The 23829-nt window shown below is 36.9% G+C and overlaps 1 non-coding gene across 1 annotated transcript; it reads left to right on the top strand.

The window, feature by feature from the left end:
• Positions 1-15554: 15554 nt before the first annotated feature.
• LOC133820473 (small nucleolar RNA R71) lies at positions 15555-15661 on the top strand. Its single transcript, XR_009886881.1, has one exon. It is a non-coding gene; the product is annotated as a small nucleolar RNA R71 (small nucleolar RNA).
• Positions 15662-23829: the final 8168 nt, after the last annotated feature.

Below are 23829 nucleotides of genomic sequence, written 5' to 3'. Positions count from 1 at the left end.
GAGTAGGAGTCGGGTAGTAAGTATTTCTATTGTCATAATTTAAAAAAAAGAATTAACTTCACAAACATGAAATATGTTTTGACAAAAAAGAAAAACAACAAAAAACTCACCATATTTTGAGCAGGAAGATACCAATTCTTACACTCTTTACCTTTCTTCAACCTCTCATCCTCAGTCAAGAATGAAGAAACCATAGTAACAATCTGCATTTACCAAAAAAAAAAATTTATAACGGTCATACTAAAATTATTAATATATACAAATGAATTACCTCAGTCTCCAACTCCGTTTTAGGTCCAAGATACCGGAAGTCGGACCGTCGTAGAAAACTAGACTCACTTTCAACTATAATTTCCCTAGGATAGATACAATAATATACATTAAAATATATTGAAAAAATGACAAAAAATATATACATTAAGATAGAAAAACTTACAATTGATCAGAGTTTGAGAAAATATATTCTAACACTTCCCTATCTTTCGGTCTTAAAGTATTACCGAGTTTAAAATGTTCAAAGAACACAACATTATCTTGACTAATAACATGTTTTTTTTAAAATAGTGATTGTGAGGCCTTTTCGTTAATGGATTCACATGTCAATATTTTCTTCTTCTCATATCTACATCGAATTTTATCTTTGGCTTGTAAATCCAATTTAATAGAGTGCAGTTCATCTCTCAACTCTTTCAACTCATGTTCAATTACTATCATCCATTCCATTTCTGATTCCATCACGAAGTTCTATACAAAAAAAATTGATGAAGATTATCACTATGTAAGAAATATTTTTGAAAAATAATAATATGTTTGAAAAATTTACATGATGAAATTTTCAAAACTTTAAAATTCCTCACATTTTTAGTTTATTGAAGAAAAATGAACTACAAAATAATTTGTAATAATAATGTTTTAAAATTTCTTTTATAAAATAGGAAATTTTTAAAACCCTATAACCTTCAATGTAAATTTATAAACCTAATAGTTAATATCTAAGAAGTTTGAATAATTTCGAATTTTACAATGAGAGAAAAAAAATGATAATTTGTATGTAAAAATAAAGAAATCACATGAATGATTGAAAATCTTGCAAGAATCACTATGAAAAATCTAGAGTTTTTTCATAAAATATTTTTTTAAAAAAATTGTTCTTGTGAGATTTTACTAGACAAGTTTTTCAAGAGAAATAAGATTTAATCATTTTTTGAATTTCAAATCCTACATGACAAATAAAACTAAGTTGGAATTTAAAAAAAAAAAAAAGATCTAGTAATAGTGAATTTCGAAATATGAAATTGGTGAAATAGATGATAAATTGTTTGTAAAAATAAAGAAAGCACAAAAATGATTGAAAATCTTGAAAGAAACACTATGAAAAATCTAGAGCTTTTTCATCAAACATTTTTTAAAAAAATTGTTCTTGTGAGATTTTACTAAACAAGTTTTCAAGAGAAATAAGATTTAGTCTTTTTTTTTTTAAAATTTCAAATTCTACATGACAAATAAAACTAAGTTGATATTTTTTTTTTAAAAAAACCTCTAATAGTAAATTTCGAAATATGAAATTGGAGAAATAGATGATAATTTGTTAGTAAAAATAAAGAAAGCACAAAAACGATTGAAAATCTTACAAAGAACAATATGAAAAATCTAGAGTTTTTTCATCAAACACTTTCAAAAATATAATTCTTGTGGGTTTTCACTAAACAAGTTTTTCAAGAGAAATAAGATTTACTCATCTATGTGAATTTCAAATACTACATAACAAAAAAAAAAGATGAATTTTTAAAAAAAAAAATAGAAAATCTACTAGTGATTTTCGAAAATGACTTAGAAAACTTACTTGAAAACACTTTCAACAATTGGAGCTTCTTCAATAAACAAGTTTTTTAAGATGAGTAAATTTTGTATAAAAATATATATAATATATATAAAATTCAAAATATGCTTTATTAATTAGCCAACTAATTGTAGTTGGGAAGATATGAGTCATTAATGCATAAAGAATGAATCTGGAAAGAACATGGAATGAACAAGGAATGAAAGAAGGAATGAAGAAGGAATGGGGATATGGAATCTTGGAATGAATCTTAAATAATTATTTTTTTAATTATTTAATTAAATTAAAAGGTGACCGCCATGTCAGTAGGTAGCCCATTACCAAGTTTGAAAAAGTCAAAGATAACATTAATTAACATCTTTAAATGTGGACCATTGGATCTTAATCCAATGGCTATTAATTGACAACCCATCCATGGGGAAAAAACTCAATCACCATTAAGAGTGAACCCTTACTTAATATTATTAGCAATAATATAGTACATAAGATACATATATACAATAATTCAATTCATTTATTTATTTCATTAAAACCATTGTCTACTACAATTGATTTAACGGCATAATTCCCAACTCCATTACCAACTATAACTTTGGATTTTACTTTGTAGTCAGATTTAGTGGACAAGTTTTGAGAGTCATCTGTCATGTGATGCATGGCACCACTATCAAGGTACCATGCTCCCGCATTGTCATCAGATAGAGGAGATTCAGTGACATAGGCATGAGATCATTCAACTGCAGTAGTGGTACCAGTTGAGGATTGGGAGCCATGGTATGTAATGTCAAACCTGTGGAAACACTTGAGAACAGTGTTACCAGCTCGACCACAAAGCTGACATATAGGCTTGTTACCACAATCGCCTCAAAAGATGGTTATGAGATGGCTTCGTTGTTGTAGTGGTACCATATTAGGATAGGTCATGGTATGTAATGCCAAACTTGTGGAAACACTCTAGAACAGTGTGACTAGCTTGACCACAAAGCTGACATATAGGATTGTTACCATGACCACCACAGCTTGAGGAAATTCCATGACCGCCTCTGAAGGAGCTTCTGTTACCACGACCATTAGGAGTCTGAGAGCCATCACAACAACCATGTAAGGACATTCCAGAGAAATAAGCTTGAACATTTTCAAGTGAAACACTAGCAAACTGATCAATTGACATCTCTTGACTTTGCAAAATGTATTTGACCTTAGGAAGAGTGAGTGGCTCAGTGTGTGAGGTGAGATTTACCATAACAACTTCATACTCAACACCTAATCCACCAAGAATATAGATAACAAGGTCATCATCAGAGATAGGACGACCTGCAGCAGCAAGTGCATCATCATAGTGCTTCATCTTGAGGATGTATTCATCAATGGAGGATGAGCCTTTCTTTGTGGATTGAAGTAGAGCTCTGATATGAAGTAAGTTGGATTTTGAATTTGTTGCAAACAATTGTGCAAACACGAACCAGATCTCGGAGGGGGTGTGATAATTGATCACATAACCAAGCATCAGATCAGAAACAGAGTTCACCATCCAATGCATAAGGAATTGATCAAAATGAATCCACAGGAGATAGTTTGGATTAAGTTTGTTACCTGAAAGGTAGCAGGTGGAGGAGGAATTGTTCCGAGCACGTAACCTTCAAGATTGTACGCACGAACGACAGAGAGAGCCAGAGCTCTCTAGTATGTGTAGTTCGTTTGATCGAGATGGAGATTTAGTGGAAGTTTGTTGTTGGGAAGAACAACATGAGCGGCTGTAGAAGGAGCAATCAGAGCAACAACTAGAGCAGTTGCCACTGGTGGTGGAGCACCTGTAGGAGGATCGACTTGAGCTTCAACATGAGTTGAGGAGATGAATCACTTCTAGTATTGGACGCCATGGTGGTGATACCATAAAGCAATGCAAGAAAACAAAGAAAAATGAAAAACTATGAAAACTAGAACAACCCAGAAATTCAAGTGTTCAAGCTTAGAATTTCTTACCTCAAATGGGTAATTCAATTTTGGGTTACCTTTAGTATCCCTCCAACCTTTAGCTCCTCAACTCTTCAAGCTTAACTCCCTAGAATTCCCATCCAAAACTCAATTCAAACACAACTCATCAAAACCAGAAAAACTCAAACTAAACTCTTTAAGCCTTACCTTAATTTGATGGTTAATCCCAGTTAACCCTCTACAACTTCTTCAAGGATCAAGGTTCCAAAGCTTAGCTGTGACTCCCTCAGAATTTACAGCATCAAATTCCTCTAGAAATGGTGAAGAGATGACCCAACCGAGAGAGAGAAAGTGATAACTCCAAGTGTTCTGTTTTTCTTTCCTTCCTTCCTTCTTCTTTTCTTTTCCATTAGTTTCTGAGTCTTTCTACGACTTCCACTAAATCCATAAAGCATAATATAACCTATCCCTTAGTAAGCCAAATGACCACATTGCCCTCCCAATAATAACTAAACCTTTAAATCACTCTAAGGACATTTTGGTCATTACTCCCAATTCCCACTAATTCCTCGAGTGTCTTTATTATTTACCGCTTACTTCCCAATACCTAACTAATCACCAATTATATTTCTCAATATCAAATAGTCTCCAATATATTCTCTAAATTCCCAGACATACCCCCAGACTCACCCCGAGCCAGGTATAAATCCTCGCTGTGACTTTTCCGCTAAACTGCTCACTAGGATCGCCTTGAGCCACAAACTACAAATATATCTACATAATAAAGTGGTCTCAATAATTTATTACAAATATTTATATTTATGCCCTCAACGGGCCAAAATTACAAATATGCCCTTATAACCTAATCAGGGCCTACATGCATACTAATACACATAGTCATGCTTCACATATATCCAAATAATCATATAAGCATGCTTATCACATAATCATTCATTTTCACCATTAATTCACATAACTTCCAATTGTGCCCTCCCAGCACACTAATCAAGGCCCTTAAGCCTTAACAGTAATTTTGGGTCGTTACAGTAGCTTTGTGGTGCAGGTAAGGATAAGGAGAAGCTTGGCTAGCCATGAGTTGGAGAGTGATAGCGGTGATGTGTATATATGCAGTCCGCTCGATCGCCATGGCCAAAATATCACAGGGGAGCTAGGGCTGGACCCTGTTTTGCCGCTTAGGCCGACTTATTTTGTAATCTATGAGTTGTAACCAACTTTTAAACTTGTATTTTGGGATCCCATGTAAAGACTAAAGTTTTTGTTCAATGGAAATGTTTATGTCTTGACCAAAATTTTCAATACTTGAACCCTTAGTGGCTTAATAACATGTTTTAGTTGAAATGACTCGTTTAGCGAGTCCAACTCTAATTTTAAACACACTTGGTAACAGGCCATAATTAGCAGGGCATTACAACTTCGTATCAGAGCTGCCAAGGTTTAAGGGTTCTTGATGATGGACTGGGCATGTACAGTCACCGCTAAAGACAAGCTCAACTCAGGGTTTGGTAACTATTAATATAGTTATGTGTGTAATTGCTTAAATGAAATATATATGCCTTAGATGCTTGTTCAAATAGAAAGCATGAGTAATTCTAATAGGGCCTGGCCCTTGACTGCTGTATGTATGTTAAAGATGTGCCTATTAGCACAATAGTCGCTTGTAAATGTGGTAGGATTGCATATAAGCATCGTTATTGTTTTTGAATGTCAGAAATGCGTATTAGCACTGCTATATGTGCTTGTATGTCAGGAGATGCTTATTAGCACTGTTAAATGTTAAAAGGAATGCTTATTAGCATCACTATCTATCTGTGCATGCCAGAAAATGCTTATTAGTATCCTTTTTGCCCTAGAATGTTATAAATGCTTAATTGCATTATGTTATATATACATGCCAGGAACATGCTTATTAGCGCTGTTAATGTTTGTAAATGTTAAGAATGTGCTTATTAGCATCTTGTTTGGGTATGATCATGAATCTCCATGTTTATTAGCATAATTGTTTACATGTGAATTACTAGGATGATTATTAGCATTGTCAATGCATGTGAATGCTTATTCAATCCGTTTTGAACCGTGGGTAGACATGGGATATTGTTATTACTGCCTGATAAGCTGAGTCATTGATTGCAGATAGACTTGGAAGTATACTTCCAGGGCAATCTAATGAGCCAACTAACACTAAGAATCATGTCAGAAGTAATGACTAGGGTTAGAGCCCTTCTCCAGCTCCTGAAAAATGGAAAAAAATGCTTGGTAATATGCAAGTTAGGATACAGAGACAGGATGAAGAGATTCGCCAGTTGAGGCAACATTAAGTTCTGATAGGGAACACTGCATCAACGGCCCCATCTGCTACTGCAGTACAAACCATACAACAGCAGACAAAGATAGAGAACCGTTGGGAGTTAGTATATGAACGTTTCAGGAAATAGCACCCTCTGGTTTTTTAGGGTAGCGCAAATCCACTCAAGGAAAAGCAGTGGATGGCTATGATTACATCCATCCTAGACTTTATGAGGGTGGTGGGCAATGAAAGAGTGGCATGTGCCACGTATATGTTTCGGGAGGACGCCCAAATCTGGAGGGAGGTGGTGTCCCAGACTAGGGATGTAACCACAATGAACTGGGAAGAGTTTAGAACCCTATTCAATGAGAAGTAGTACAATGAGGCAATTAAACCAGCCAAAGCTAAGGAATTCAATAGATTATTACAAGGGAGTATGTCAGTGATAGAATACGCCCTAAACTTTTAGAGATTAGCCAAGTTTGTCGTAGACTTGGTACCCACCGATGGGACAAGGAAGGAAAGATTCCTTCAGGGGCTACAACCTATGATAGCTCAGGATGTTAGAATTACAACAGTACTTGGAGTGACGACATTTGCTCAAGTAGTAGAGAGAGCCCTTACTGCCGAGGGCCCTGAGAACAAGATCTAGCGCAAGAACGCGACCAGAAGGGATAGGAGTAGGGCGGGATCTCCTTTTAAGGGATCAGGTAGGGGTGGAGGCCCTAGTGACCAGAAAAGGAAGATCCCAGATATTGTTTTGGCTTCCAGTCGTGACAGGAGGCCACAGGGAGTACAAATTGGCGGTTGTTGCGAAATTTATTGCTACGCAAGTGCACGTATTGCAAATTAGTAATAATCTTGGTAAAACCAAGTATCGTCCTCAAGGACTGAATAACCAATTACCAATCAATTAATCTTTTTGTTTCTATTTGGTCAATTAAACTTTGATTCTTTGTAACAAGGCTGAAGGAAATATAAATTGCAGACACAATAATTAAGAACTCAATAAAAACAATAAGTATCAAAAAAACCTTGAATTTAAATAACGAGAGAGTAATTAGGGAATTTAATCTCATCAACTATCTTCCCTATTAATCCCTAATACAAGTTACCAATTTCTTCTTCTTTCTTCATATTTCAATTTTCGAGTTGACAAAAGCAGCTTATAATCATGTTATGAATTATAAATTCAACCTAAGTGAAAATTTCCTATATTTCTATGGTAAATTTAATCACAAAGACAACATTAATCAAAACAACTCAAAAGAGAGTTACACAATTAATCTAGATACTCTCATTCCTAATTAAAATTGCGTCCTAAACAACCAAAGAAAATTCAAATCGCACTTCTCAGATTTTGATTAAAAAACATAGAGGTAATGACTATAGATGACCAATCAATAATTAATCAACAAGCATATATTGCAAGGAATTGAAAAGAAGATGAAGAAGGAATGATAAATTGCATTAGTTCATAATATGGATTCAAGTGATTCAATTAATAGCCCTAAATAGAAAATTAGTTCATAACTGTCATTCTAAACACACAGAAATTCAAGAACAAACATAAAAAAAATAGATGAATGACAAACAATTGAGGAAGCCTCCAAAGGTGTTCTCCAAGATTTTTAGCCACCCAAAAACTGTCTTCCTCTTTCTTTTCGAAACTAGGTTTATAACCTAATTTTTTTCTTTTTGAAGGACTTGGGTCGCGGCCTGTGTCCGAGAAACTGCATTTTTCGTTGAGGCAGGTCGCGGCGCAACTGGCCGCCTGCCGCGACCCGTGTCTTTGTTTCCTTGGAGATTTGCTCTTCCAAGTTGCGGCCATCCAAAACCATGTCGCGACCCATGTCCTGACTCTGAAACACTGCTTCTGTGAAGAGGCTGGCCACGATTCCAAATTGCTCAAGCCGTGGCCCGTAATGAATTCTTCAATTTTTGCAATTTTAAACCCGAAAAATCACCAATGCCTTCAAATCATGCCGAAATCCATCCTTTATTAAAAACAACACCAAAACTTGGGTTTTTCTTCTGTTTTTAAACCAATTTCCTCCAAGTATTCAAATCTTCCTTTTTATTCACTAAAACTGAAAAACAAACAAACAAAAGCATAAAATTGCACTAAATGAAAAAAAAAAACAACATAAAAGACTACCTAAAACACCACCTAACCGTGACATAAACTAGACTCAACAAATTCCCCCAAACTTAACCTTTACTCGCCCTCGGGTAAAGATTGACACTAAACTTAAAACATAACACACCAACATACAATTAAGCTTCCATATTATTCACATCGCAATGTCATCATTCACAAAATATCAACTGCATTTTACAACCAGAATTTCATTCCAATCACTCCAACAATTAACCTGAATGCCTCAATTGGAAATTAAAATATGATTTGCAAATTACAAAATGAACAATTAGAACACATCGTACATGTCTCACTCATACCAACAATTCACTAACCAATATTCAATATGCTTGCACACTTGCCTTTCTCCACTAATGTCAACAACATATGATTTGGAATCAACAGGACTTTTAAGGTTCATAACATTTTGGCTTAGGTAACGGTAGTTGAAAAGACATTTAAGCTTCACCATACCATAAGCACATAAAAAATAAATCAAACCAACCATCTTGCATTTAATAACCATCCCCCAATTCACCAACTTTCCAACAATTGAGAACTCACAAAACAATGCTCCAACATCACTTTATTTAATTAGTTATCACCTTTTTTTTTTAATGATATACAGAAATTAGTGAAGTTGCAAGAACTTTTACATTTCTCTCAATCATTAACATACATCATCTATCCACATATCAACAATCTCACCCAATTACAATTCTTTCCCCCCAAACTTATTTCTAAGCTTATGGCATAATTCAAAGGACAAGGGAAAATAATAACAGGTACATTTTTGGCTTAATAATGTGGTTAAACAATCAATCAAACAAGTTAAGGCAGAAAGGGGAAAACTAAGGATAAAATAATATCTGTAAGCTTGAAAGGCTCAAACATTCCAACGAAATTTCCTAGATCATTTTCGAACACACATGTCATCAAGGATTTCATCTCAAAAGACAAGCAATGCAAGTTCTATCCTATTCCACAATTCATTCCTCATATCCAAGTAAAATATGTATAACACACGCTAATTACTCACATTTACCCAACATATTAAAATTTCCAAGAAGCATTCAAATTAATCCAAAGAGTGATCAAACCAAGCACACGGTTACTCACATAATCTTTATTTCACAAGTGATGACAAACGAAATTATTAAAGAAATTTCATCAGCTTAACTTCTTGACACTAAAGACAAAACTAAAATAAAAACATTAAACTAAAAGGAAAACAAAAACGAAGCAAAAGCAATAAGCCTCTCCCCCAAACTATAATTTCACATTGTCCCCAATGTGACCTGAAAACCCAGGAGAGAAAACTTACCTCAAGAGACACGCCACATCAGTACGGCGGTGGTGGTCGATTGTAGGGCATGTATGGCGGGGGATACATAAAGTTATGCTGATCAACCTTACTCATCGACCACCATTGGACTAAAGCATTGAGGGAATCCACATGCTGAGTGTCATACTCACTGTGTTGCTCCATATATTGATTGAAATGTTGATTTTGAGCATGATGGTATTGGATCATATACTGATTTTGTTGAATGATGTAATCCAACCAATTATGTGTGCCCTAAGTATGGTAATCAATTGGCCCACCAATAGCCAAAAAGGACGCACTACCATTGGGTCCTGCATCATCAGTTGCACCTGTACCAACGGGATCAATCTCCTCATCGTCTCCACCTCGCGGATGTTTGGGGGCTTGGCCAGGTTGTGGAGGTTCAAGAGAGGCTGGAGGAAAATGCTGAACCATAGAGAGAGTGATAGGTTTCATGGGCTTCCATATTATGTCTCCATCAAACATTGGCACCTCATAAGTCTCATACAACTGAGTTATCAAAACCCCTGTTTGTTAACTCGTCTCCTTCCTTTGACAACAATATTTTCAGAAATCCATGGTATTTATAGGAATTTTCTGAAATAGGGCTTTATGAAGGAGAAATTTTGTGTTTTAGGTCAAATGAAGGAGATAAGAGATGAGAAATGGTTGGGGAATGGTGTTTTAAGGAGAAAAAAAATGGGTAATGGAGGATGACAATGGTGGTTTCAGAAGTATGGGGAAGAGGAAAAAGAATATGAGAGATGAAGTAGGAAAAAATAATATAGGTGTTCTGGTTTTTTATATCCTCTATCGCGAACCAGCGCCGCGGCTCGCCTCCTCCAGTGCCGCGGCCCGCCTATTTTTTCTGAGAAATTTGTTGTCGAGTGCCGCAGCCCTACTTAAGCTTTGCTGTGACCCGCCCCTTTTTTTTTTTCTTTTCTGGGTATAAGTGCCGCGACTCTCCTTGGTCTGTGTCGCGGCCCGCCTACCCCCGTGGAATATCACTGCGCCTATGGTAGGGGTCTTACCGCGGCCCAATAAGGCTGTGTCGAGGCCCTTAAGAAATTTTTTTTTTCATTTTTTTCACGCTTTCCATGATTCCATATGTACAATAATAGACCAAATATTCATAGTTTACAAGTGAAAAAATTAAACTTAAAATTTTGTTCCTACTAGACCAAAAAGTAAAGAAAGTAATAAAAATGTATGGGGTGCCTCCCACGAGCGTTGTCGTTAACGTCATTCAGCTGGACGCTGAACTCCTCTTTAAAAGGACTTCAAGAGGATTATTGACTTTGCTTGATCAAATGCACTGCCCAAGTATGGCTTCAACCTTTACCCATTCACCTTAAAAGGATCTCCATTCTCTCCTTTTACTTCCACTGAGCCATATGGGAACACTCTCAACCGTACAAGGACCTGACCACCGTGACTTCTATTTTCCAAGAAATAGTCTCAACCGTGAATTAAAAAGAAGTACATGCTACCTAGGTTGAAACTCTTTTCTGACTAGGTTCTTGTCATGCCAAGCTTTGGTGCGCTCCTTATAGATTTTTGCATTTTCGTATGCCTCATTATGAAATTCATCAATCTCATTCAGTTGCAAAATTCTATTCTCACTAGCAACATTTCAAATAAAGGTTAACTTTTTCATTGCCCAATATGCCCTGTGCTCTAACTCAACTGGAAGATGACAAGCTTTTCCAAAAACTAAGCGATATGGAGACATACCTATTGGTGTTTTAAACGCGGTTCTATAAGCCCATAGTGCATCATCCAACATCTTTGACCAATTTTTCCTTGAACTATCCACAATCTTCGCAAGGATACTTTTCACCTCCATGTTTGAAATTTCAGCTTGGCCATTTGATTGGGGATGATATGGCAATGCAATGCGGTGGTATACACCATAGCGAGCTAGAAGTGCATCATATTTTTTGTTGAAAAATGACCCCTTCATCGCTAATGAGAGCTCGGGGTGTACCAAAACGAGTGAAAATATGTTTATGTAGAAAGTTGAACACAATTTTACCGTCATCGGTCTTCGTAGCAGCAACTTCCACCCATTTTGACACATAATCAACTGCTAACAGGATATACTCATTATTGTATAATGGTGGAAATGGACCCATGAAGTCAATGCCCCAAACATCAAAAAGCTCAACTTCCAAAATCACATTGAGGGGCATCTCATTTCTCCTTGAGATATTACCAATGCGCGGACACCGATCACAAGCCTTCACAAACGAAATAGCATCTTTAAATAGGGTTGGCCAATAGAAACCACTTTGCAATACCTTAGTTGTTGTTCTTGTGGCTCCAAAATGCCCACCACATTGTAAATTGTGGCAATGGGCAAGAATAGAATGCATCTCATCCTCAGGTACACAACGGCGAATGACTTGGTCAACACAATGCCTATAGAGAATAGGCTCTTCCCAATAGTAATGCTTCACCTTAGAGTAAAACTTCTTCAATTGTTGCCTCGTTAGTTCAGGAGGTACAATCTTTGCAACAAGAAAATTCAAAAAATCAGGAAACCAAGGCACAACAGAATTTTCACTCACCCCAAATAATTGTTCATCTAAAAAGAAATCATTAAGCTGGACAGCTTTCTCATTCTGACTCTCTTCTACTTCAAGTCTTGACAAGTGATCAGCTACCAAGTTTTCAGTACCCTTTTTGTCACGAATCTCCATATCAAACTCTTGTAGCAATATAACCTATATGATTAAGAGAGGCTTTTCATCCTTCTTTGTAATCAAATACTTGATAGCAGAGTGATCAGTGTACACAATCACCTTTTTACCAATTAGATACGGTTTGAACTTGTCAAAAGAAAATACTATGGCTAACAACTTCTTTTCTATTGTGGCATAATTCAACTGAGCATCGTTAAGAGTTCTACTAGCATAGTAAATACATCGAAATACCTTGTCAAATTTTCTGCCCCAAAACCGCGCAAACCACATATTCACTAGCATCACACATCAATTCGAACGGTGAATCCCAATTTGGAGCCACCACAATAGGTGCAGTTGTCAGCTTCTCCTTCAGCACTTTAAAAGCATGCAAGCACTCTTCGTTAAAATCAAAGGCAACACCGTTCATCAAAAAAGTAGAAAGAGGCTTTGAAATCTTCGAAAAGTCCTTAATGAATCTTCAGTAAAACCCAGCATGTCCTAGAAAACTTCTAATTCCCTTGATTGACACGGGCCGTGGAAGATTTTCTATTGTAGAGATTTTTTCTCAATCCACTTCAATACCTCTACTGGATACTTTGTGCCCAAGTACTATGCCTTCTTTTATCATAAAATGGCATTTTTCCCAATTTAACACCAGATTTGATTTTTCATAACGATTCAATACATTCTCCAAGTTACCGAAACACATATCAAAAGAAGAGCCAAAAATAGAAAAATCATCCATGAAAATCTCAATGCTCCTTTGCACCATATTCGAAAAGATAGCCATCATGCATCGTTGAAATGTTGTTGGTGCATTACATAGTTCGAATGGCATTCTCCTGGTTCGAATGGCATTCTCCTGAAAGCAAATGTGCCATAGGGACATGTAAATGTTGTTTTCTCTTGGTCCTCTGGTGCGATGGAAATTTGATGATACCCTGAGTAACCATCTAAAAAGAAATAATACTCATTACCGACTAACCTATCCAACATTTGATCAATAAAGGGAAGTGGAAAGTGATTTTTTCGTGTTGGCTTATTTAACTTTCAATAGTCAGTACAAACGTGCCATCCGTTCACTGTTTGAGTTGGAATTAGCTCATTATTTTCATTTTTTACTACTGTAATTCCACCCTTCTTTGGAACCACCTGTACTATACTCACCCAAGCACTATCAGAAATTGGGTAGATCATCCCGACGTCCAACCATTTAAGGATCTGCTCAAGTACAACCTCCTTCATAGCTGGATTGAGTCTTATCTGAGCCTCTATAGATGGCTTGCTATCTTCCTCCAATAAAATTTTATGCATTACTGTTGAAGAACTTATTCCTCTAATATTCGCCATTGTCCACCCAATGGCCAATTTATGAACCCGTAAAACCCTCAACAATTTCTCCAATTCAATTTTTGAGAGGTCAGCTGAAACAATTACAGGTAAAGTCTCCTTCTCACCCAAGTATGCACAACACAAATGATCTGGAAGAGCCTTTAATTCTAATTGCGGTGGCTGCTGAATAGATGTTAAGAGTCATTCGGGTCCCTCCGCCAACTCTTCAAACTTCTTCCTGAACGGTTGGTAAGAGTTAATCCAATTTACATATTATCTCATCTCGACATCACCATCATCTTCCTAACCACCTATCAACACCGCCTCTAAGGCATCACTACTCACCCTTCTTTTTGAGACTGCTTTATCTATCACATCCACACTATAGCAACTGTCACTAGCCCTCGGATACGTCATTGCCTTGAAGACTTTGAATACCACCTCATCTCCTTGAACTCGAAGCTTCAATTCCCCCTTATGAACATCAATGAGAGCTTGGCCCATGGCTAGGAATGGTCTTCCAAGAATGATAGACACGTCTGCATCCTCCTCCATATCAAGAACAATAAAATCAGCAGGAAAAATAAACTTATCCACCTTCACAAGAACATCTTCAATGATACCCGTGGATGCTTCACCGATTGATCTGCCAACTATAGAGCAACTGTTGTTGGTCTTGCTTCACCCAAACCAAGTCTTCTGAACACAGATAAGGGCATCAGATTAATACTCGCCCCCAAATCACACAAGGCATTCTTACACTCAAATTTTCCAATTGTGTAAGGTATATTAAAGCTCCCTGAATCTCTCAACTTTTGGGGCAGCTTCCTTTGCAATATTGCACTACATTCTTCAGTGAGCGCCACAGTTTCATAGTCTTCCAACTTTCTTTTCTTAGACAGAATCTCTTTCATGAACTTTACATAACTGGGCATCTACTCCAAAGCCTCAACAAAAGGAATATTGATGTGCAGCTTTTTGAACACCTTTAAAAACTTAGAAAATTGTTTATCAAGAGTATTTTTTCTAAGCCTCTAAGGATATGAAACTCGGGCAGGCTAGTCAAGAACAACTGGAAGATTAATCTCTATGCTCTTGTGATCATCAGTAATCCCTTGCTCAGTTGTATCAGACTTTTCATCCAAATCTTCATTCTGAACCACTGATTGTTGTACACTAGACTACTCAATTTGTTTACCACTCACAGTAATTGCTTGACATTGCTCCTTAGGATTAAATTCAGTGTTGCTAGGCAAGTTTCCCTGAGGTCAATTATTTAGCATATTTGCCAACTGCCCCACTTGTGTTTCAAGATTTCTGATAGAAGATCTGGTCTCAGTCATAAACTGAGTTTGAGTGTTGGTAAGAGTCAATAACACAAATTGTAATTCATTAGGCATGTCTGGTGGAGCTTGTGGCCTAGGCTGTTGTAATGAAGAGGCTTGACTCATTGGTTGTTGAGGCATATTCTGCTGAAACTGACCCTGAAACTGAGGTTACTGGCCCTGATTGTTTCTCCAAGAAAAGTTGGGGTGATTTCTCCACCCATCATTGTAAGTGTTGGAGAATGGATTGTTGAATGGCCTCTGAAAATTTCCCACAGCTTGAACCTGAGCTTGTTCCATAGGAATGTTATTATTGCTAGTAGGACACTAATCAAAAGGGTGAGAACCACCACAAATTTCACACCTAGCCACCATCTGAATCACGTTAGCAGACACAGTATTTTGCTGCAATCGTTTTGTCAACGAGGCTACTTGTGCTGTAAGAGCAATAATTGTGTCAAGTTCATGTACCCCAGCTACCTTTCTAACCCAGATGACCTCTCATCAGACCACTGATGATTTTTTGTCACCATGTCCTCTAGCAATTCATAAGCTTCATTGGCACTCTTACTCATGAATGCCCCACCAGCTGCAGCATCAATAATTGTTCACGTTGTACCACACAGCCCATTGTAAAAATTGTGGACCAACATCCACTTTTCAATACCATGATGGGGACATTTTCTCAATAGTTCCTTGAACCTTTCCCAAGAGTCATACAAAGATTCACCATCCAGCTGATAAAAATTATTAATCTCCCCTCTCAATTTAGCAACTTTTGATGGAGGAAAGAACTTGGCAAGGAATTTCTGAGCCAAATCCTCCCAAGTATTTATCGAATAGGATTGAAGGGAGTTCAACCAACTCTTAGCTCTTTCCCACAGCGAAAATGGGAATAGCCTCAACCTGATTACATCGTCGCTCACCCCATTATACTTAAAGGTATCACACAACCTCCAAGAAATTCACCAAGTGCATATGGGGGTCTTCAGAAGGCAAACCACAAAATCAGACAGTGGACTGCACCATTTGGAAGATCGCCGGCTTTATCTCAAAATTATTGGCCTCCACAGCTGGCAGTCTTATACAGTTTTGTACTCCTCAGCCTCCTTGCGGCAGTATTTTGAGCATGACCTTGAACAACCTCGGGAACCTCATTATTCCTGTCATTTTGTGCCATCTCCATAGTCTGACGAGCCAACCTCTTGTTTCTTTTGTTTTGTTTGCAAACCTTCTCAATTTCAGGATTAATAGGAACAAGACTATCTGCTCCTCTTCTGCTACGCATATAACCAAACTACCTGATTTTGACAAAGAAACGCAGTTGAAACATGTTAGAAAGAAGATAAAGAACAACCAAATTAGAAATAACATTAATTATACTGATATTGATAGTTTTCAGTCCCCGGCAATGGCGCCAAAAACTTGTTGCGAAATTTATTACTACACAAGTGCACGTAACGCAAATTAGTAATAATCTTGGTAAAACCAAGTACTGTTCTCAAGGACTAAATCACCAATTACCAATCAATTAATCTTTTTGTTCTATTTGGTCAATCAAACTTTGATTCTTGTAACAAGGCAGAAGGAAATATAAATTGCAGACACAATAATTAAGAACTCAATAAAAACAATAAGTAACAGATTAACCTTGAATTTAAATAATGAGAGAGTAATTAGGGCATTTAATCTCATCAACTATCCTCCCTATTAATCCCTAATACAAGTCACCAATTTCTTCTTCTTTCTTCCTATTTCAATTACAAGTTGACAAAAGCAACTTATAATCATGTTATGAATTATAAATTCAACCTAAGTGAACATTTCCTATATTTCTATGGTAAATTTACTCACAAAGACAACATTAATCAAAACAACTCAAAAGAGAGTTACACAATTAATCTAGATACTCTCGTTCCAAATTAAAATTACGTCTGAAACAACTAAAGAAAATTCAAATCGCACTTCTCAGATTTTGATTAAAAAACATAGAGGTAATGACTATATACGGCCAATCAATAATCAATCAACAATCATAGATTGCAAGGAATTGAAAAGAAGATGAAGAAGGAATGATAAATTGCATTAGTTCATAATATGGATTCAAGCGATTCAATTAATATCCCTAAACAGAAAATTAGTTCATAACTGTCATTCTAGACACACAGAAATTCAAGAACAAACATAAAAAAAATAGATGAATGACAAACAATTGAGGAAGCCTCCAAAGGTGTTCTCCAAGATTTTTAGCCACCCAAAAATGATCTACCTCTTTCTTTTCGAAACTAGGTTTATAACCAAATTTTTTTTCTTTCTGAAGGACTTGGGCCGCGACCCAGCTATTCAAGCATCGCGGCCCGTGTCCCAAAAACTGCATTTTTCGTTGAGGCGGTCGCGGTGCAACTATTCACTTGTCGCATCCTTTGTCTTTGTTTCCTTGGAGATTTGCTCTTCCAAGCCGCAGCCCTTCAAAACCATGATGGGACCCGTGTCCTGACTCCAAAACACTGATTCAGTGAAGAGGCTGGCCGCGACTTCAAATTGCTCATGCCGCGACCCTTAATGAATTCTTCAATTTTTGCAATTTTAAACCCGAAAAATCACCAAGGCCTTCAAATCATGCCAGAATCCATCCTTGATTGAAAACAACACTGAAACTTGGGTTTTTCTTCTTTTTTTTTAACCAATTTCCTCCAATTATTCAAATATTTCTTTTATTCGCTAAAACTAAAAAACAAACAAACAAAAGCGTAAAGCTACACTAAATGAAATAAAAACAACATAAAAGACTACTTAAAACGCCACCTAACCATGACATAAACTAGACTCAATAGCCGCTAGGGCGAAAATGAGAGCTAGAGGACATATCCAGAGTGTGCCAGATGTAGAAGACATCATCTAAAGGAGTGTCGGGAGAAGGCCTGCTTTTTATGTGAGATCGTGGGGCATCTCAAGAACGACTGCCCAAGAATGAAGAGAGAGGAATTGAAGAAGGCAGAAAGCTCGACTCCAACTCAAGTGTTTGCATTGACGCAGGCTAAGGCTGAGGCTAGGCCCTCAGTGGTCACAGGTCAGCTTTCTAGTGTTGGCATTTCTTATACTATGCTGATTGACTTTGGTACTACACATTCATATGTTTCAAGTAGGATTATTGATAGACTGTGTAGGCCATGTGATTACTATGCTGTGGGGTTTGGAACATTATTACCCACTGGGGAGTTAGTGGTTTCTAGGAGATGGGTCAGATCACTGCTAGTGATAGTGGACGGTAGGGAGTTATCGGTTGACTTGATAGAGTTGGTTATGACCGGCTTTGATATGATTTTGGGGATGGACTGGTTAACTTGATATGGGGCAACCATTGATTGTAAAAAGAAGTTGGTAACCTTTGATCCTGAAGGTGAGGACCCCTTCGTATTCGTTGGCACTGTGCATGGACCTCGAGTACCTATGATTTCAGCATTGAGGGCTAAAGACCTATTGCGATGAGGTTGCATAGGATTCTTGGAAAATTTGGTGAATACCACTTAGGGTGTCCTTGTGGGACCAGAAGACACTAGGTTAGTCTGTGAATTCCTAGATGTGTTCCCAAAGGAGTTACTAGGGTTGCTGTGATATCCACCTTTGCATTTCATGGGTATTGTGGTAATTTTGGCTTGTGAGGGAAATTTGGTAATTTATGTTGATGCATATGTGAATTATTATTTCATTGTAATGTGTGATTTATTTCATGATTATGATATGTGTATGTATGGTAGCAACAAAACACAGTTCCTTCAGGTATCAAGGGTTTTAAGTGCCAAAGATGTTGGAAATTAGGGGTTAAAGTATAATTATGAATCTTGTGGTAGAGATTGTAATTTTCAGAAGTCAAAACTGAAATTCTGTTTTTAGTAATTACCAAATTAATTAAACCAAGTAAATTAATTAAAGTACAAAATGGTAATTAACTGTTCACATAGATTACAGTTCTGTCAGGACAGAAACCAAACTTGTCACGACAGAAACTGAACACAATAAAAAGACAGTGCAAAACAATAAAGAACACAACGAATTTTTACAAGGTTCAGAAACCCTTTCGGATAACCTACTCCTTGGGGCCACACCCAGAGAATAAAACCAATTAATAAAGAATCACAAGTACAAAAACATTGACTTAAACAAAACAAGACTCCCTCTTGAGATTTGTCACAACTTGTTGTACTTCTCTTCACTAATATGATCTTGATTGAAATGCTCAACCACTTGAACTCCCTTCAATGGCCAGCGAGTGCTTGCATCCTCTCGACGCAAGGCTTGCACAAATCTTCTCCCGAAGACTACAAACGTTGTGTTCAAATTACAATGTGTATTCACTCACGAACATGGTATAAACTCACCACTAAAAAACTAAACACACATATTTCTACAAGATCACGTGAATACTTATGATCTTGAATACAAAGAGGAACTCTCACAAATATTACAATAAAGCTCGCGAATAATGCTCCAAAGAGTTCATTTTTCTCACTGCCTTTAGAGCCCTATTTATAGAGTCCTTTTTCATGCTCACAAAGGCAGAGACAGAATTCTTCTAATAAAGGCAAGAATCATAATAGTTATTCTTGATTGATGAAGAGTTGCCTTTTTTAGAAAATGCTGATCCGACAGATGCGATATCGGTGGGGACGGCTTAGACCTGTGTCGGATAAAAAACAAGCTCAAAAAGGAAACAATAATTAATGACATTAAAAACCAGTTTCCTGATTGCAATCCTTGAGCTGCACGAAAAATATATAAGCAAATATTCCAAAAAACAACTTTGGGTAAGTACTGAATATTTGCAATATACTTTTTCCTTTCAAAAGAAAAATGAGACAATAAGGAAACCAAAATTCACAAAAAAGGAAACCAAATATTTCTGAAAATTATAATAAGGGAAACCAAACATTTCCGAAAAGTATAATAAAGGGAAACAAACATTTCCGAATATTATAATAAAGGGAAACAACTAAATCCACCAATTTATCTTTTAAGAAAAAGATATTTCTATAAAAATGCCAATTATAGGATTTACAATCTCCCCCTTTGGCAATTTCATAGACAAGGAATATCTATTTTTAAAAGATCCCTGCAAAACACAAGTAAGTGCTAAAAAACATAAGAGTCACAAAATGATAAAAAAAATGACTCCCCCTGCGATAGATAACCAAAGCACAGTTAACAAAAAAATCAATATGAAACAGCAGGTCAACATAAACAAAGTACCAAACAAAAATAGAGTTACTCTCTCCCCCTCATTGTCTGAAAAAATGCCAAAGAACAAGCAAATGAAACCAAAAGAAAGACACATTAAGTGTTCTTTTACAACTAACAAAAGAAAGATAGATCAAAGGTACTGGGATCATCATGGGGCAGGAGAGTTTGATGCATTGAGAATGGCCAATGAAACGAGAATGTTGCCCTGAGTCTCCTCCATTTGAGAGAACCGGTCAGAAAGACTTTGAATCCCTGTCTGGACAGCAGTAAGATCTGTTGGGACAGTAGGTGAGTCAGTCACAACATTGCCAGAAGCAGGACTAGCAAGATTAATTCCTTTGACTTTCCAAGCTGCGGATGGAGGATGATCATCTTTGACTGTATAGGTGGGACCAACCAAGGGAGAAGTCAAGGTCTCATGAGACTTCTTCAGAGGACGTTGAGAGTCCAAAAGTTTGTAAATGACCTGTGGAAACATCAAGTGTTGCCCCTTACGTTTGGCACCACTTAGAGACATGATTTGGTAAAAAATAACAGCTCCAAGATCTATGACAACTCCAGTACCAATTTTGAACAACAGGAAGGCCATGTCTTGAGTGATGGTGGAGGAATGTGTGGTAGGCATCCAATTAAACATAGCAAATTTAAAAAGAGCACCATAATAATGAGTGAGATCTGTGACTCGAAGAGAGGTTCTCGGTTCCCACACCATAGCCTGACCAACCAGTTCAGAGAAAACTTGGTCCTTTCCAAATTCAATAGAATCATCAATCTCCACAGGGACGAGATTGAGAGCCTTAGCAATTTCAGATGGGCTAAAATTATACCAATGACCCTTAACATAAACTTTATGGAACATAAAAGAAGATTGGTCTAATAACTCATCATTCAAATTTACATAAAATTCTTTAACAACCTGAGGCACAAACCCATCAAACCCAGACAAGGATCGCAACCAACCTCTTTCCTCTAAAGTAAGCAATACCCCAAAAACACGATGAGGAGCAAAAAGAAAATTGTGCTCACTAATAAAATGACGATGGTCATAAAATTTCATGTTCTTCTCATTATCATTAAAACAGAATGTAAGAGAATGGGCTTTGAAAGAACCTGAGGTACGGACAGGAGAACCTTTTTTCTTTGCATGTTTGGAAGACAATTCGGGAAATGCCAATGGAGTGGTGCCTTTTGGGTCAGATGCAACAGGAGAGGCTTCTGATGGGTTGTCTTCAGATTCAGTCTCCTCAGCCAAATCATCAAGAGGAACTTCAGGATTTGGCTCGGTCAAAGAAGGGTCCAACTCAGGCTGAGAGTCTTCCGTCTCGGGAGAGACATCCTCCGATGAGGTGCATGGGGGAGGATTGATTTTGGCCTTTAATTTAAAACGAGATAAAGGAGATGAATCAAAGATGGAGCTGGTACCTTTAGATTGAGCCACTTTGGCCTTCTTCCCTTTCTTCGTTTCAACAGCTTTGGACTTACGCTTGCCCTTTGCCTTGGGTGTCAACACATCAGGAGATAGCGAGGATTCCGAATCATGATTAGATGGATCAGACATAGCTTCAGTGGAAATAGATTTGGACTGACTAGTTACCAAGGCCGGTTTGGCTGTTATTTGACCTTCAGCAGAGGCGAATGAAACCGCTGAGGCTGGGATTGGCTCAGCATCCAAATTCGGGAACGTAACTCCTTTGCTAGAAGCACCAAGAACAGATGAACTTATAGGACCCGAAAGAGCAAGAACCCTCTTTCTTGCTGTTGTTTTAGAACGACGGCTTGGAGTAGGAGAGACAGCATGGATTGATGCTGGGATCGAAGGAGTGACAGAGGGAACTGATTCAGGAATTGTCTCCTGCTGAGACTTTACGGATTTGGAGGATGAACCACGGCCTCGAGTCTTCATGGCTGCTAAGAGAGAAACAAGAGAAACACACAAAGAAAGAAACCCTAAACACTTCGGTTATATGTGAGAGATTTAACAAGAAAACACTGATTATAAAAACAACCAAAGGGACTCCGAATATATAAAGTATTCGGTACACAAATGAGGCAAGTTCAAAAATGGGTAATCGGATTTTTAGTGATAAATGCAAAAATATCTCCTTTTTAAAACAAATTCTTTCGCACCTCATAATTGGAAACTTTTTGAATATTTTTAGAATATATTGACATAAAACAAATAAATTGCATCAATTAATTTTTCAAACCTTTTTTTTAAAAATACACGGTACAAAACAAATTTTATTTTTCAATTTTTTTTATAATTTATTTTATTACAAAATTGCCGAAAATAGAGTGTAAATTGCCATACCATTTGTGTCCGTGTAAATGCCAAGTCCTGTTTAAAAGAAACAAGATAACCATATTTTTCACAAATTAGAGAAATGAGTTATAAATCAAATACTAAGAGACCATGATTCGAAAAATATACCAATCACAAAACATATTTGAAACAATTCATTATATGTACGAGTCTTACAGCCATCTTACACAGTCTAGTCAACAGGCATGTGTGTGTGCATGTGTAATCAATTTGGCGTTTCTTTTTGGCCTTTTAAAGCTAGGGTCATTGCCAATATTTGGCAATTTTAGCCTTTTTCCAATTTGTAACCATAATGGAGGCTATAACTCTTATACTGATGGTAGCCCTTTACACTGGTAAAGTATCCTCCAATATAATTGCTAATTACCTAATACCAACTTACTCAGTGTCGGCTTTCACACATCAGTATAGGTAGCTCTTTTCCAAAATGGAGCCTGAAAAAGAAACTGGATTAGGAATGCTCATACAATGATAATGATTTGATCAAATATAAATTGGATGGTCTATAATTTTTCAAATATGGTTTTTTATTCCAACAAAGTATAGGACTTATAACGATCATTTTCTAAAATACAAAAAATATGCTCATCAAATTTCTTCCAAACAGGACAAGAGATTTACGCAAACACATATGCAAGGCAAGATAATCAATTTATTGGAAATTTCAAATAAAACAAACCCCCAAGGATTTCCTGAGGGAATCAAATCTGACCGTGTCTAAGGCTTTAGTAAAGATATCTGCAATTTGTTTGTTAGTCTCAACATATTCTAAAATCAATGTTTTGTTTTCAACAAGTTCCCTGATAAAATGATGACGAATGTCAATATGTTTGGTGCGAGAGTGCTGAACAGGATTTTTGGAGATATTAATAGCACTTGTATTATCACAAAAAATGGTTAAAGTTTTAACATCAAACCCATAGTCTGCCAACATTTGTTTCATCCACAAAAGTTGAGTACAACAGCTTCCAGCAGCAATGTACTCAGCTTCGGCTGTTGACAAGGAGATGGAGTTTTGTTTTTTACTATGCCAGGAGACCAAATTGTTTCCTAAGTAAAAACAACCACCACTTGTGCTTTTTCGATCATAAGTGTTTCCTGCCCAATCTACATCACTCTAACACACAAGGTTAGAATTTGTTTCTTTGGAGTACTAAATGCCTAAATCAAGAGTATTATTGATGTAACGAATAATTCTTTTTACAGCAGTCACATGAGACTCCATGGGGTTCCCTTGGAAACGAGCACACACTCCAACACTGTAGCTTATGTCAGGGCGAATTGCAGTTAAGTAAAGGAGACTTCCAATCATACTCCTGTAAAGAGTTGGATCAACTTTCTTCCCATTTTCATCTTTAGACAATTTGACCGTAGTAC

Source organism: Humulus lupulus, chromosome 2 (assembly GCF_963169125.1).
Source record: "Humulus lupulus chromosome 2, drHumLupu1.1, whole genome shotgun sequence".
Taxonomy (NCBI): Eukaryota; Viridiplantae; Streptophyta; class Magnoliopsida; order Rosales; family Cannabaceae; genus Humulus; species Humulus lupulus.
This window is presented reverse-complemented; position numbering and strand designations above follow the sequence as displayed.